Source organism: Crocuta crocuta, unplaced genomic scaffold (genome assembly GCF_008692635.1).
Source record: "Crocuta crocuta isolate KB4526 unplaced genomic scaffold, BGI_CrCroc_1.0 scaffold108, whole genome shotgun sequence".
In the NCBI taxonomy this organism is placed as follows: domain Eukaryota; kingdom Metazoa; phylum Chordata; class Mammalia; order Carnivora; family Hyaenidae; genus Crocuta; species Crocuta crocuta.
In genome coordinates, this window is record NW_027532825.1 from 113,403 (window position 1) to 126,976 (window position 13,574).

A 13,574-nucleotide genomic window follows, 5' to 3' on the forward strand; every position below is an offset into this window, starting at 1 on the left:
TTTTTCACCAAGTGTGACTAGAATTTTCTGAGGCTTGCATGCAAAATTTCCCAAGGAATGCTTTCCTAGAGGCCAGTTCTAGGGGAAGGCAAGGTGACCGACCAAGGGAGTCCTTACAATCTTCGTTGTGTAAGTTTGGGATGTTTGTGGAGGTTGGCTGCATGTGGATTCCATTTTCTGCAATTTACAAGTGGCTTTCCTTTTTCTTATTTTGTTTCATTTTTACTTTGTTTTTTAATTTTTGGTTTTGAGTTTGTTTTTAATTGCCGCCCTCCTGTTTTCTTTTTATGCCACATGCTGGGTGTGTTTGGGGTAGTAGTTAAATTTATTGTGAGCTTAATTGTTGGACCTCAAGAAGCGGCATGTGGATGGAAGGGATGCTTAGCACCTGGAGGGAACGTGCACACACACAAACACACACACACACACAATTTTCATTTTACGAGCAGGATATGTTGGCAATGTTATGTGTGTAGAAAGGGAAGCAGGTGGGGATTTGAGGATTCTCTCCCATCTCTCCCTATACCCCATCACAGAGGTGAGTAGAGTGAGGAATCTTGATCTATCAGAAAGCTCTGTTTTTCTAAGCAAAGTGAGAAGGATAAACACATACCCTGCATATGTCCTTTTATTTTTATTTTATTTTTTCATCCTCTGGCAGCATCAAGAGTTCTGGGAAAGGATCTTTCTTCTGCGAGGATCTAACCTGATAGAATATGAGTATGTGATTCCTGGTGGCCATGAATCACATGGCCTTACCATGCCTGCTTTAGAAACAGGGCATATGTGAGGAAGTGAGAGAATGCATGTAGAAATACCTGTTTCTACCACTTCTGAATTCAAATATCTGAGTATTTTGGTTCATTCTATGGCTTACTGCCAATTAAACTGAAATTTGTCACTTGCTACCAATTACCATCAAATTTTACAGGCATTTTCTGAAATGACTAGCGAAGAGAGTCCAGAATGAGAGACATCAGAACGGCCTGAGTGTAGAAGTGAGATTGTGAGGCTGTGATATATGGAGGCTGAAAGTGGCATCCCTTCCCTCTCTGTTTCCCCCTCAACTTCCAGAAGACAGACAACCAATGATAGGATCCCAGGAAGAAGACTAGATACAGTTCTTTTCTGAGGAAACTGACCAGATCAAAATAGCAGCACTATCGACAATAGCCAAAATATGGGAAGAGCCCAAATGTCCACTGACAGGTCAATGGATAAAAACGATGTGGTATATATATACAATGGAGTATTACTTGGCCATAAAAAAGAATGAAACCTTGTCGTTTGCAACTATGTGCATAGAACTTGAGGGTATTATGTGAAGCAAAATTAGTCAGTCAGAGAAAGACAAATATCATATGACTTCACTCATATGAGGACTTTAAGATACAAAACAGATGAACATATGGAAGAGAAGCAAAAATAATATAAAAACAGGGAGAGAGAAAATATAAGAGACCCTTAAATATGGAGAACAAACAGAGGGTTGATGGAGGGGTTGTTGGAGGGGGGATGGGCTAATGGAATCTACTCCTGAAATCACTGTTGCACTATATGCTAACTTGGATGTAAATTAAAAAATAAATAAATTATTAAAATAAATAAATAAATACCCATAGATAGTCACAGTTAGGCTCTCCATGTGACTGAATGTATCTCAACACACTTTTGCTTCTGAACCCTATGAATACCGAACTTCTGATCAGCTTTACAAATACCTCACCCTTTAAATGTTAATGAAAAGATAATGTTCCTCAGACATGTAAAAAAAAGTGCTAATGTCAAAGGGAGATACAGTTCTCTAAAAGAAAGAGAGAAAGAGGGAGAGAAATAGAACTCAAAAAAAAATAAAAATTAAGGAGAATTTTTAAAAGCTCCTCTCCAGAAATTAATTAGTAAGATTAGGATATACCTATAACTTTGTGGGGAGTAGAATGAAAAAGTAAAAGGTGTACAATATGTGGAAAAGATCAGTGTTAGAAGATCAACTTGAACAAAAAGAAAAAGGGAAAAAAGGCAGTAACAGAGGAAAATTTCCTAAAATGGAAGGAAAGTAGTGACCAGATAGGAAGTATCCAGTGAATACAAGAAGATGCATATTAAACACACACACACACACACACACACACATTGCAATTTTCATCTGTCTGGTCTGCTGCTGAGTAAGTACTTTGGAAGAAGTGTATTAACAAATGAATCAGTTAGGTCAACCATTACTGAGGACATGAGAGTCTACCTCAGACACCAGTTATGAAATAACTTCATAGTCATGGGCTCAATGCAATGTTTTAAGCCCAAGAGAAACTACAGAGAGATAAAGCTAAGGCAGTGAAGAGGAGAAGATTTCTGTGAAACGCAAGCCTGATTCTAATTCAACATCACACACAACGCCGCAATGAAAATAGGAGGGGAAAGTCCAATCCTTACTCCACTGATAATGTCCTCATTAAATCTGATGGCCTCCTTATAAAGGATGAGAAGTTTGTGTTCTAAAAGTATATTTAAAAATGCAGCTTCAAAAAATCACTAAAGCTTATATGTTCCCTAACAAAAGAGGAAAATGTAACTGTGTGTATAGAAAAATAGTTCTCCAGGGGCACCTGGGTGGCTCAGTCCGTTAAGTGTCTGACTTCAGCTCAGGTCATGATCTCACAGTTCGTGGATTCGAGCCCCGCATCGGGCTCTGTGCTGACGGCTAGCTTGGAGCCTTGCAGACACCTTGGTAAAACAGTGTACAAAAGAAGTGGATTTATGGTAAATGAGGAAAATCAGCACACAATCTTCATGGACATCAGAAAATGTGGTTTAGTCATATCTATTATTCATGTAACTGGTACTTGCATTACTGAAAAAATTAATAAAAAGTAATGTAATGAATGAATCAAGCAGAACTCCAAGCCCCATTATTATAGAGTTTATGTGCTAATTACATAATTCAAAATATTTTGGCAGATATTCAAGATATAACCATATGGCACAATCACATTTTTCAAGACCAGAAATTTGTTCACAGGCCAACTCAGAATATCATATTTGATAGGGGCGCATGGGTGGCTCCATCAGGTAAGTGTCTGGCTTTGGCTCAGGTCATGATCTTGTGGTTTGTGAGTTAGGGCCCCACGTTTGGAGCTCAGAGCCTGGAGGCTGCTTCTGATTCTGTGTCTCCCTCTCTCTCTGCCCCTCCTCTGCTTGCACTCTGTCTCTCTCTCAAAAATAAATAAATATTAGCGGCGCCTTGGTGGCTCAGTCGGTTATGTGTCCGACTTTGACTCAGGTCATGATCTCATGGTTTGTGGGTTCGAGCTCCACATTGGGTCTGTGCTGACAGCTCAGAGCCTGGAGCCTGCTTCGGATTCTGTGTCTCACTTTCTCTATGCCCCTTCCCCACTTGTGCTCTGTCTGTCTCTGTTTCTCAAAAATAAGTAAGTGTAAAAAAAAAAGAATTAAAAAAATAAACATTACAAATTAAAAAAAAAAAAGAGAATACCACATTTGATAACTTAAAGCTCATTCATCAAACCCAAAATAGGCCATGTTAGCACCTAGTTACTTGTTGATCTCCAGCACCCATGTTCAGTTGAAAAAGCAGAAATTGTTATCAGATTTTCTGTTCTCTCTGACAATAATAAGGATGTGATTTGTCCTCATGAAATCAGTCATTTGGAGGAAAGACCAGTAAAATAACAAGATTAAGTGAACACACCAATCAAACTTTTTAGAGAAGAAGGATCCTTTGAACAAGACATTAACCCTATTCTGCTAGGAAAGATAACACTAAACAAATGTAATCCTTGCACTGTAGAACAGGAATGATCCTTTATAAATGATCCTAACAGGCGAAGCTGTTGCTGTGAGTGTTGACTTAATAATGACCTATGAGCACATCAAAGGGATAGAACAGTATAATTTAAGGTTATAGTTATATAAGAGTATTCTGTTGGGGTATGCCAGGTCCACCTTTCAACGGGACTCTTTAAATTTCTTCATACAACTTATCAAACACTGGAATTGTGTATTTGTTTTAATTTGATTTGTACCAGTATTGGGAAACACTTTTTATTTTAATTTTTTAATGTTTTTGAGAGAGAGAGGGAGAGAGCATGAGCAGGAGAGAGAGGGGAAAGAGGAGAAAGTAAAGGAGAAAGAGAATCCCAAGCAGGCTCCACACTCAGTGCAAAGCCCGACCTAGGGTTTAATCTCATGACCATGAGATCACAATGTGAGCCTAAATCATTATAGTCGGATGTTTAACTGACTGAGCCACCCAGACATCCCGGGAAATACTTTCCCATGGACCTTTACTTTTTTTTTTTTAATGTTTTATTTATTTCTAGGAGAGAGAGACAGCGTGAGCAGGGGAGGGTCAGAGAGAGAGGAAGTCACAGACTGAAACAGGCTCCAGGCTCAGAGCTGGCAGTCAGCACAGAGCCCGACGCGGGGCTCGAACCCACAAACCGCGAGATCATGACCTAAGCGAAAGTCGGAAAGTCGGACGCTTAACCGACTAAGCCACCCAGGCGCCCCGGACCTTTACATTTATGCACAGGTTTTCAGCATAGGCATTTACTTTGTTCCCGACTATCTTCACAAGGATGTGTGTAACGGAGAGTGGAAGACAGAGATAATGTCTCCAATAGAGACAGAAGTCAGGCAGGCCTAGATGCCCCAGCTTTGCTAAATTAAACTGCAGGTGACCAGTTAAATTTGAATTTAGATAAGCAATTTTTTTGGCATAAGAATGTCCCATGCAATATTTGGAACATACTGACACGAATCGATTATCTACTATTTAACAATCATTCAAATTGAACTGGGCACCTGTGTTTTATCTGGAAACCTTATACGTAAAGAATGTGTTCTCCATAATTTCAAGTTTCTCTCCAGCAACATAGGCCACTGTTTCGGAGCCATCATGTGACCCTCTTACCATTGCCTTGTGGTGACTGAGTCGCAGGATACCAGTTCAAATGCTGTCATCTTTCCTTTCCGACCACAGGTCTCAAGTTCTGTCAACATCCGTGAAACTGGTAAGCTGTTTAGCTTATAAATAGAGTAAAATCTCAGTCACATCATGGTTCTTGACATTCATCTCCCTCACTAAAATATAAGAGCCTTTGACAGCAGAAACTAGTTTTGTTTTGTTTAATGCTGTATGTCTGGCGTATTGCCCGGTACCTCTCACTTGATAAATAATTGTTGAAAAGGTGAGTGAAAGAGTAATTGAATGAGCCGTCAATTGAATTTCAACTGCTAAACTCTAGAAAGCTTTGTAATATAAATTAGGCTATACTCCTTGGAGTTATATGGCTTTGTGTCTCTTTCTCCCCGTGTTTATCTCCATTCTGTCTTCATCATCATCTCCATCTTCTGCCTTGGCCTCAGAGCTCACTCTGGTAGGCCAGATACAGTTGTAGCTCTTAACCATTCCTGTATTTAAAAGCTAACATCACATGGGTGGCTCAGTCTGTTAAGCGTCCAACTCTTGATCTTGGCTCAGGTCATGAGCTCACAGTTCCTGAGTTGGAGTCCCACATCAGGCTCTGCGCTGACCATGAGGAGCCTGGTTGGAATTCTCTCTCTTCCTAGTTCTCTGCCCCTTCCCGTTTTCAAAATAAAGAAATAAATTTTTAAAAATAGAATAAAGCTGACATCGCTTGAATAGGCCCAAGGAAAATGCTGAGAAACCTCAGAGCGAGTTTGTCCTAAAGTCAGAATTCAATTTCAGCAACTATATCTCGACTCCTATGTGTGATTCTTCACTAAGGTATTCTAGGTACACTGGAACTAATCACTGATAACTGTCAACTGGTAGGTTAAGGTGGCAATGGTTGGTTGATTATATCATCACTTAGTCCAGAACTGAAAGCTAGTTTCCCTTGAAGTAATCTGTTCCTAACTCCTCATTGCACACAGGAAGACATGAGCCTCAGAGTTTGGAATGTACCTACATCTACAAATACCAACTTAATGTTGGCTGAATCATCTAAGGGTTTTTCACATATACTCAAATGTGGTATAAAGAAAATCCCACAATATAAATATGGACTATCCACTTGGTTACTTAAGAATGTTTGTACATCTATATTTCTAGATCTTTCTATCTTTATCTATGTCTATCCATCAACTGTTAATATCAGCACATGACTTCAAAGAAAGAGCCTACTAGTTGTATTCGATTATAGACAAAACTTGACCCTTGGAGGTCTTCATCTTTTTCCTTTATCTTAAAGTTTATTCTGGAAAAAAAGATTGCTGACCCATCCCTATCATTTCTCATTCTTTGCTGATAGCTTTCCTTATACCATTTTTTCTTCCTATTTTCTACTCCCCATCCATTGAATTTGCCTCCTTGTATGAGAATGTGAGTTCTGGAGACAGGATGACCAATGCATTTCTGTGACCAACCAGGATCTCATGGTCAGAGCTAAGAGTGAAAATAAACAAGGCTTGACTCTTTGCGATGCTACCTATTAGTTTGTGAGGTCATGGAACTTATATAGGCCATCTACCTGAATTTTCTTGACTTTGAATAAAAATAATAACATAGTGATAGCAATTATGAAGATTAAACAAGGTAATAAATAAGGATAGTTTACCCAGCAAGTGGCACAGAAAAGAAATAAAATAAATAAGAAAAGATATTATGGGAGTTCAGGCCAAGCTGGTGTGGGTTACAGCAAGAGGGCTAGATATCACCTTGACCTTCCACAGATCTGACTATTTCCAGGGAGCTTTCACTTTGAAAGGCAGCATATAGATGTCACTGAGGAAGAAGAGACCTCAGGTCAGTACAAGAAGACAAGTAGGAGTACCTCATTTTATTGCACTTGACTTTAACTTTATTATACTTTCCAGATACTGCCTTTTCTTTCTTTCTTTTTTTTTTTTTTTTTACAAATCAAAGCTTGTGGAAACCCTGGATCATTTTTCTAATAGGAGTTGCTCACCTTATGTCTCTGTGTCACATTTCAATAACTCTCAGAATACTTCAATCTTTATCAGGATTCTTATATTTTGCTATGGAGATCTGTGATCAGTGATCAGTGATGTTACTTTGATTGTCATGGGGTACCACAAACCACACTCACATAAGATAGTGAACTTAACGATAAATGCATATGTTCTGACTGCTCTGCTGACCAGCCCTTTTCTGATCCCTCTCCCTCCCCTTGGGCCTTCCTATTCTCTGAGACAAAAACAATATTGAAATTAGGCCAATGAACACTCTTACGATGACCTCAAAGTGTTCAAGTAAAAGGAAGAGTCACTCATCTCTTACTTTGAATCAAAAGCTAGAAATCACTAAGCTTCGCAAGGAAGGCATGTTGGAAACTATGATAGGCTGAAAGCAAGGTCTCTTTGATATGGTTTTGGAGTGATGGAGGGGGTCTGGAGCCGATGGCTAAGAAAGGATTCTTGAGATTTGGAGCAAAAAGGTGATTTTATTAAAGCACAGAGACAGGACCCATGGGCAGAAAGAGCTACACTGGGGTTGTGAGGAGCAACTGATTATATATTATGGAATTGGGGGCTATGGTGCTAAGAAAATGGGATGTTTCCAAAATGACTTTCATATACTAAAGAAGACTCTTAAGGTACTGGAAGCCTTGCTATTGTTGAGCTAAAGTTATTTTTCCCTCTAGTAAGGCCTTAACATTAAGGCAAGACAGTTGAGAGTTTCTTGGAGGACTGTTTTACCAGGACTATTTCAAGTATTTGTCAATGGGCTGCAGGTTATAAAGAAATTTAATTTTACCTACATTTTCTTCTTTGTTCCCTGCCTCACTATGGAGGGGAGGGTGATGTCAGGGTTCCAGGAAATTCAATCTATGAAAAAGATTGCTTTCTTTTTTTGGTAAATCATTAAGACAGTTGCAAACTGATGGAGACTCAGCCCTACATCGCCTGATTGTGATCTCTATTAGTTATTTGTTTTTCCCTTTCCTTTGCTCTTGGGCAGCCAGGAGTGCCCCGAGGAATGTCACACATCCCCACCTGTGGTGTTAGCTTGTATTTTGCCCTCTGTTTGCCTTTGGCTCCCTCATTATCTTGAGCCAAATAGTTAGCCAAGTGTGCCTACAATGGGGAAATTTTTGAAGGAAATTAAAAATGCGACTCCAGCAAACCCAAATGAGAAGTGAAACAGCCTTATTGGTGATATAGAGAAACGATTCATGGTCCAGAAAAAAGATCAAACCAGCCACAACATTCCCATAAGCCACAGCTTACTCCAGAGCAAGGCTCTAGCTGTCTTCAGTTCTATGAAGGCTGAGATGGGTGGGGTAGCTGCATATGTTTGAAGCTAGCAGAGGTTGGTTTGTGAGACTTACAGAAAGAACCATCTATATAGCATAAAAGTGTAAGGTGAAGCAGCAGGTGCTGATGTAGAAGCTGCAGCAAGTTCTCCAGAAAATCTAGCTGAGATAATTAATGAAGGTGGTTACACTAAACAATAAATTTTCAGTGCAGACAAAACAGCCTTCTATTGGAAGCAGATGGTGTCCAGGATTTCCACAGCTAGAGAGGATAAGTCAATGCTCAGCTTCAAAGTTTCAAAGGACAGCCTGACTCTTGTTAGGGGCTAACACCACTGTTGACTTGAAATTGAAGGCAATGATCATTTACCATTTTGGAAATCCTAAAGCCCTTAGGAATTGTGCTAAATGTGCTCAATCAATAGAACAACAAAGCCTAGATAACAGCACATCCATTACCGCATAGCTTACTGGATATCTTAAGCCTACTGTTGAGATCTACTGCTCTGAAAATAAAATCCTTTCAAAACATTATGACTCATTGACAATATACCTGGTCACCCAAGGGCTCTAATGGAGATGGATGAGATTAATGTTGTTTTCATGTCTGCTAACACAATATCCTTTCTACATTCCATGGATCAAGGAGTGATTTAGGCTTTCAAGTCTTCTTATTTAAAAAATACATTTCATAAGGCTATTGCTGCCATAGATAAAGATCCCTCTGATGTATGTGGGCAAAGTCAGTTGAAAACCTCTGGAAAGAATTCACTATTCTAGGTGCTATTAAAAACATGTGTGGTTCACGAGAAATTTGATATTTATATCAAAATATAAACATGAACAGGAGTTTGGAGGAAGTTGATTTCAACCATCACTTTTTCGCTGGAGGAAGTAGCCAGAGATGTAATACAGATATCAAGAGAACTAACATTAGAAGTGGAGTCTGAAAGATGTGACTGACTTGCTGTAATCTCATGATCAAATTTTAATAGATATGGAGTTGCTTCTTATGCATAAGCAAAGAATGTGTCTCTTGAGATGGAATCTACTCCTGGTGAAGATGTTGTGAAGACTTTGAAATGACAGCAAAGGACTTAGAATATTACATGCACTTAGTTGATAAAGCAGCAGTAAGTTTTGAGAGGGTTGGCCCCAATTTTGGAAGAAGTTCTACTGGGTAAAATGCTATCAAATAGCACCACATGGTACAGAGAAATCGGTCATGAAAGGAAGAGTCAATCTATACAGCAAACTTTATTGTCTTATTTTAAGTGATTGACATGGTCACCCCAGTGTTCAGCACCTACCACCCTCATCAATCAGCAGCCATCAACATCAAGGCAACAGTCTCCACCAGCAAAAAGATTATGTCTTGCTGAAAGCTCAAATGATGGTTAACATTTTTTTCTGTAATAAAGTACTTTTTAACTAAGGCATATAATGTTTTTAAGACATGTTACTGCACACTTAATAACCTATAGTATGGTGTAGACATAACTCTTATGTGCACTGGAAAACCAAAACAATCATTTGGTTGGCTTTATTGTTATATTTGTTTCATTGGGATGAGATAGTCCCTAAACCCAAAGGCTGTGAACTAGACAGGGATGCTAAGGTCTGATTCGTGTAGGGTATTACCTTTGTGCCATGCTTGGGGGTGGGCAGGAAGGTACCAGACCAAAATAGCCAGGGATGTAACACCACTGATGTCTTTTGTACTGCAGGAAATGGGTAAGAAAATTGTTTTAAGAGACTCTCAGTAAACCTGAGTGGTATTGAGACATTTTAGTCTTTAAAACTCACGATACTTCTCCAAGTAACTTTTTGTTTTCCAAACTCTTTAGAGTCTCAAAATTCAACACAGGGATGTCAAGGACAAATCTGAGAGCAAAACACAACCCTTACATTATTTAAAATAGCACTGACGTTGCACACCTGAGTAAGCACAAGCAAATGTATGGCTAGGCCTTTTCACTGTTGGTTTCTGACTGCATCAATTATCCTAACTGACAGCGCTGTCTAAGTTATCATATTTCTGATAGGTTTATTTGCATAAAAGAAAATGATATAGTCACTTTCCCAACAAATTTCTTGGCAGGAAGATAGTCCTTTTACAACGTTTCTCCTCCAGATTCCCGAATGCTGAGTCATGCTTAAGCCACAGCTCAACACCTCTTGTAAGTGTATTTTTATAATATCACCTTTGACAGCCAAAATACATCATTGTTTTCAAAAATTACTAGTCCAAAATAGCTTTAAGGTTTAAAATATTACTCTACACTCCTTTTGGGGGATTTTTTTCCCTCTAAGTTTATTCTGAATTTTCTAGTATGTCCTTTGAAAAGATATCTAATTGTGTATTTTTACTCTGATAAGAATAGCTTTTGTTGTGGTCGGTACTTTGAAAACATTGAGATATCTTGTTTCTTTAATCCTTGCCTTTATCACATAGATTTACTATTTGCTAAATGTACTTAAAAGTCTGAAATTAACTGACAAGTAACAATTATTGAGGAAACGACATTAAGAGAGTGAAACCATTTTCTAGAATTATCGTATAATTATTGTAAAACGTCATTAAAGACATAATTTGGGAAGAATTCTGTGCCTTTTCAAGTCTCAAAAGTGGTAGAGGAGAGAAAGAAATGAAAGCCTGTTAGTAGAATGTTTCAGTTCCAAATTAAGACGGTCACATTTTCAGTAAAAACATACAAACTAATGACAACAGGGGCTCCTCTAAATCTACTTTGCCATCTTCTTCAATTTTGCTAGAAACTGGTGTGAACTTTTGAACAATTATACCATCTGTCTTTGAACAACAAAGACTTGAACTGTGCAGGTTCACATATATGCATATTTTTTACAGTGTGATGCTCGAAATGTATTCTCTCTTCCTTATGGCTTTATTAATAACATTTTCTTAACTCTACTTTATTGCAAGGGTATAGTTTATAACACATACATATCATATGTGTTTAATGACTAGTTATTTCATCAGTAAGGCTTGTGGTCAACAATAGGCCTTTAGTAGTTAAGTTTGGGAGAAGTCGAAAGTAGATAGTTGATTGTGGGGGAGGCCAGCACTCATTGTTCAAGTGTCAGCTGTGTGTATATGTAACACACAATTATTGTCATAATATATAAGATATATTATTTTTTTGAAGAATTTTAAGAAACATAGTTGAAAGATAAAACTAACCAAAACAATGACACTTGCTAAGTTCATCAACAAAAAGCTTTCATACAGTGTTTCTTAAAATTCCCTCTGAAAATGACTTGTCATCATACACAACAGAATCTGAAGGGAAAAAACATTTACCAAGAAAATTAATGTCTGAAGTCTGTCTTCTCTCAACTTTTCCCTTAATCTAACTTAGGGATACCAGGCAAGCATAGAACTTCTTTTGTTTTTTTTAATTTTTTAAAAATATTTATTTATTTTTGAGAGAGAGACAGAAAGACAGAACCAGAGTGGTGAAGGGTCAGAGAGAGAGGGAGACAGAGAATCTGAAGCAGGCTCCAGGCTCTGAGCTACCTGTCAGCACAGAACCCGACGCGGGGCTTGAACCCACCAACCATGAGATCATGACCTGAGCCGAAGTCGGGCACTCAACCAGCTGAGCCACCCAGGCACCCCAGAACTTCTAAAGCCATCCTTCTCCCTGTCCTTGGGGACAGGAGGTGTAGTCACACTGCACTATTTACAGAATATTTTCCCTAGGGGATTTCATGGTTGGTTTATCATGAGCACTTAAAGTGTTTAAATCTATTATTTGTTACATACTATCAGTGACATGGAGCCACTGTAAATCTTTTTATTCACTGATGTTGAATAGCTTTTTGTTTATTATATTTTAGAATTAAAAATATTTTTAAAAGTGTATTTCTGAGAGAGAGAGAGACAGAGAGAGAGAGAGAGAGACAGCGTGAGCAGGGGAGGGTCAGAGAGAGAGAGAGATACAGAATCTGAAACAGCCTCTAGGCTCTGAGCTAGCTGTCAGCACAGAGCCTGACGCTGGGCTCAAAGCCACAAACCATGAGATCATGACCTGAGCTGAAGCTGGACACTCAGACTGAGCCACCCAGCCACCTCTGGAATGGTTTTTTAAAATATTCTTTAAAATTATAATTAGAACAATAATCCCCAGTTGGGTTTTGGGCTTCAATTGATCAGGAACCATTTTATTTGAATTTCAGGGACTTCAAATACATTGTAAAACACACTATCTTTTCTATTATGTTTTAGGTTATGCTTTCACAAAAAGAAGTCATTAATTATATGAACTCCACAAGGAAATATATTTAAATATTTGACAATATTCTTTAAAAAGAAACATAAGCATACTTATTTTAATTCTTGATATATGTGTTGGGCTAATTAAGTGGTGAGAAGTTTATTGAAATATTTAATAGAAAGCTAGTTTTTGAAGATAAAAGTTAAATAATAAAAATAAATTCTACTGAAATAGATAGTTTGCAAAATATGCTAATCTTTTGCAGTTAATCAGACATGCTAATCTTTTCAAGATTTAAATTTATATTTTTACTGCTGAATTATTTTATTGTAAAAGTAACATTTGCTTGCCAATGTATCCATTGATCTTACCCATTTCTGATTTTTTTTTTGAAAGTTACAAATGACTCAATCACAGTTTGTCAAAAGGAATCTGGGTCTTTACAAACAGAGAGGTAACATTAAGCAACTTTCATGCTCTAGATGATTCAGGCTTTTGTTACCTCTTTATAATACAGTAGATTTTCCACTCATGTAAACAAACAAACAAACAAAAACCCAGTAAGTGGCAATATGTTTTCTTCATAATAAAGTGGATAGAACTAGCTATGTGATTACCCACATAGGAGGTTTCAAGTTGCTCAACATTTAGAGATCTCCATTCACCAAAACTTTATGTGGATCATCCATTTTCGGTGAACTGAACAATTATATAAAACTAGATACTATCCTTGAATATTACAACTGTTAAAAAAACAACAACAGCAGCAAGATAACAAGCTTAAAATGGAGTCACTTGTGCTAAGCCACATATCATCCACCCAAGACTTAATATAATAATAGCTTTGGCTCTTCCAATTGATCAAGAATTGCCTGAACAGTACTAGTTAGATAATCTGCCAGGCAGACTCTTTCTATCCTCTAAAGGAAATTAACCTTACAATAACCATATACTAGTACAACTTCTTTCTCCCCGTGCACTTCTGCCTATGAAAGTCTTTCATTTCTAGAGATTTTGGAGCTCGTTTCTGTCTGCTAGATGGGATGCAGTCCAATTTAAACTGACTTTTTCTCAAATA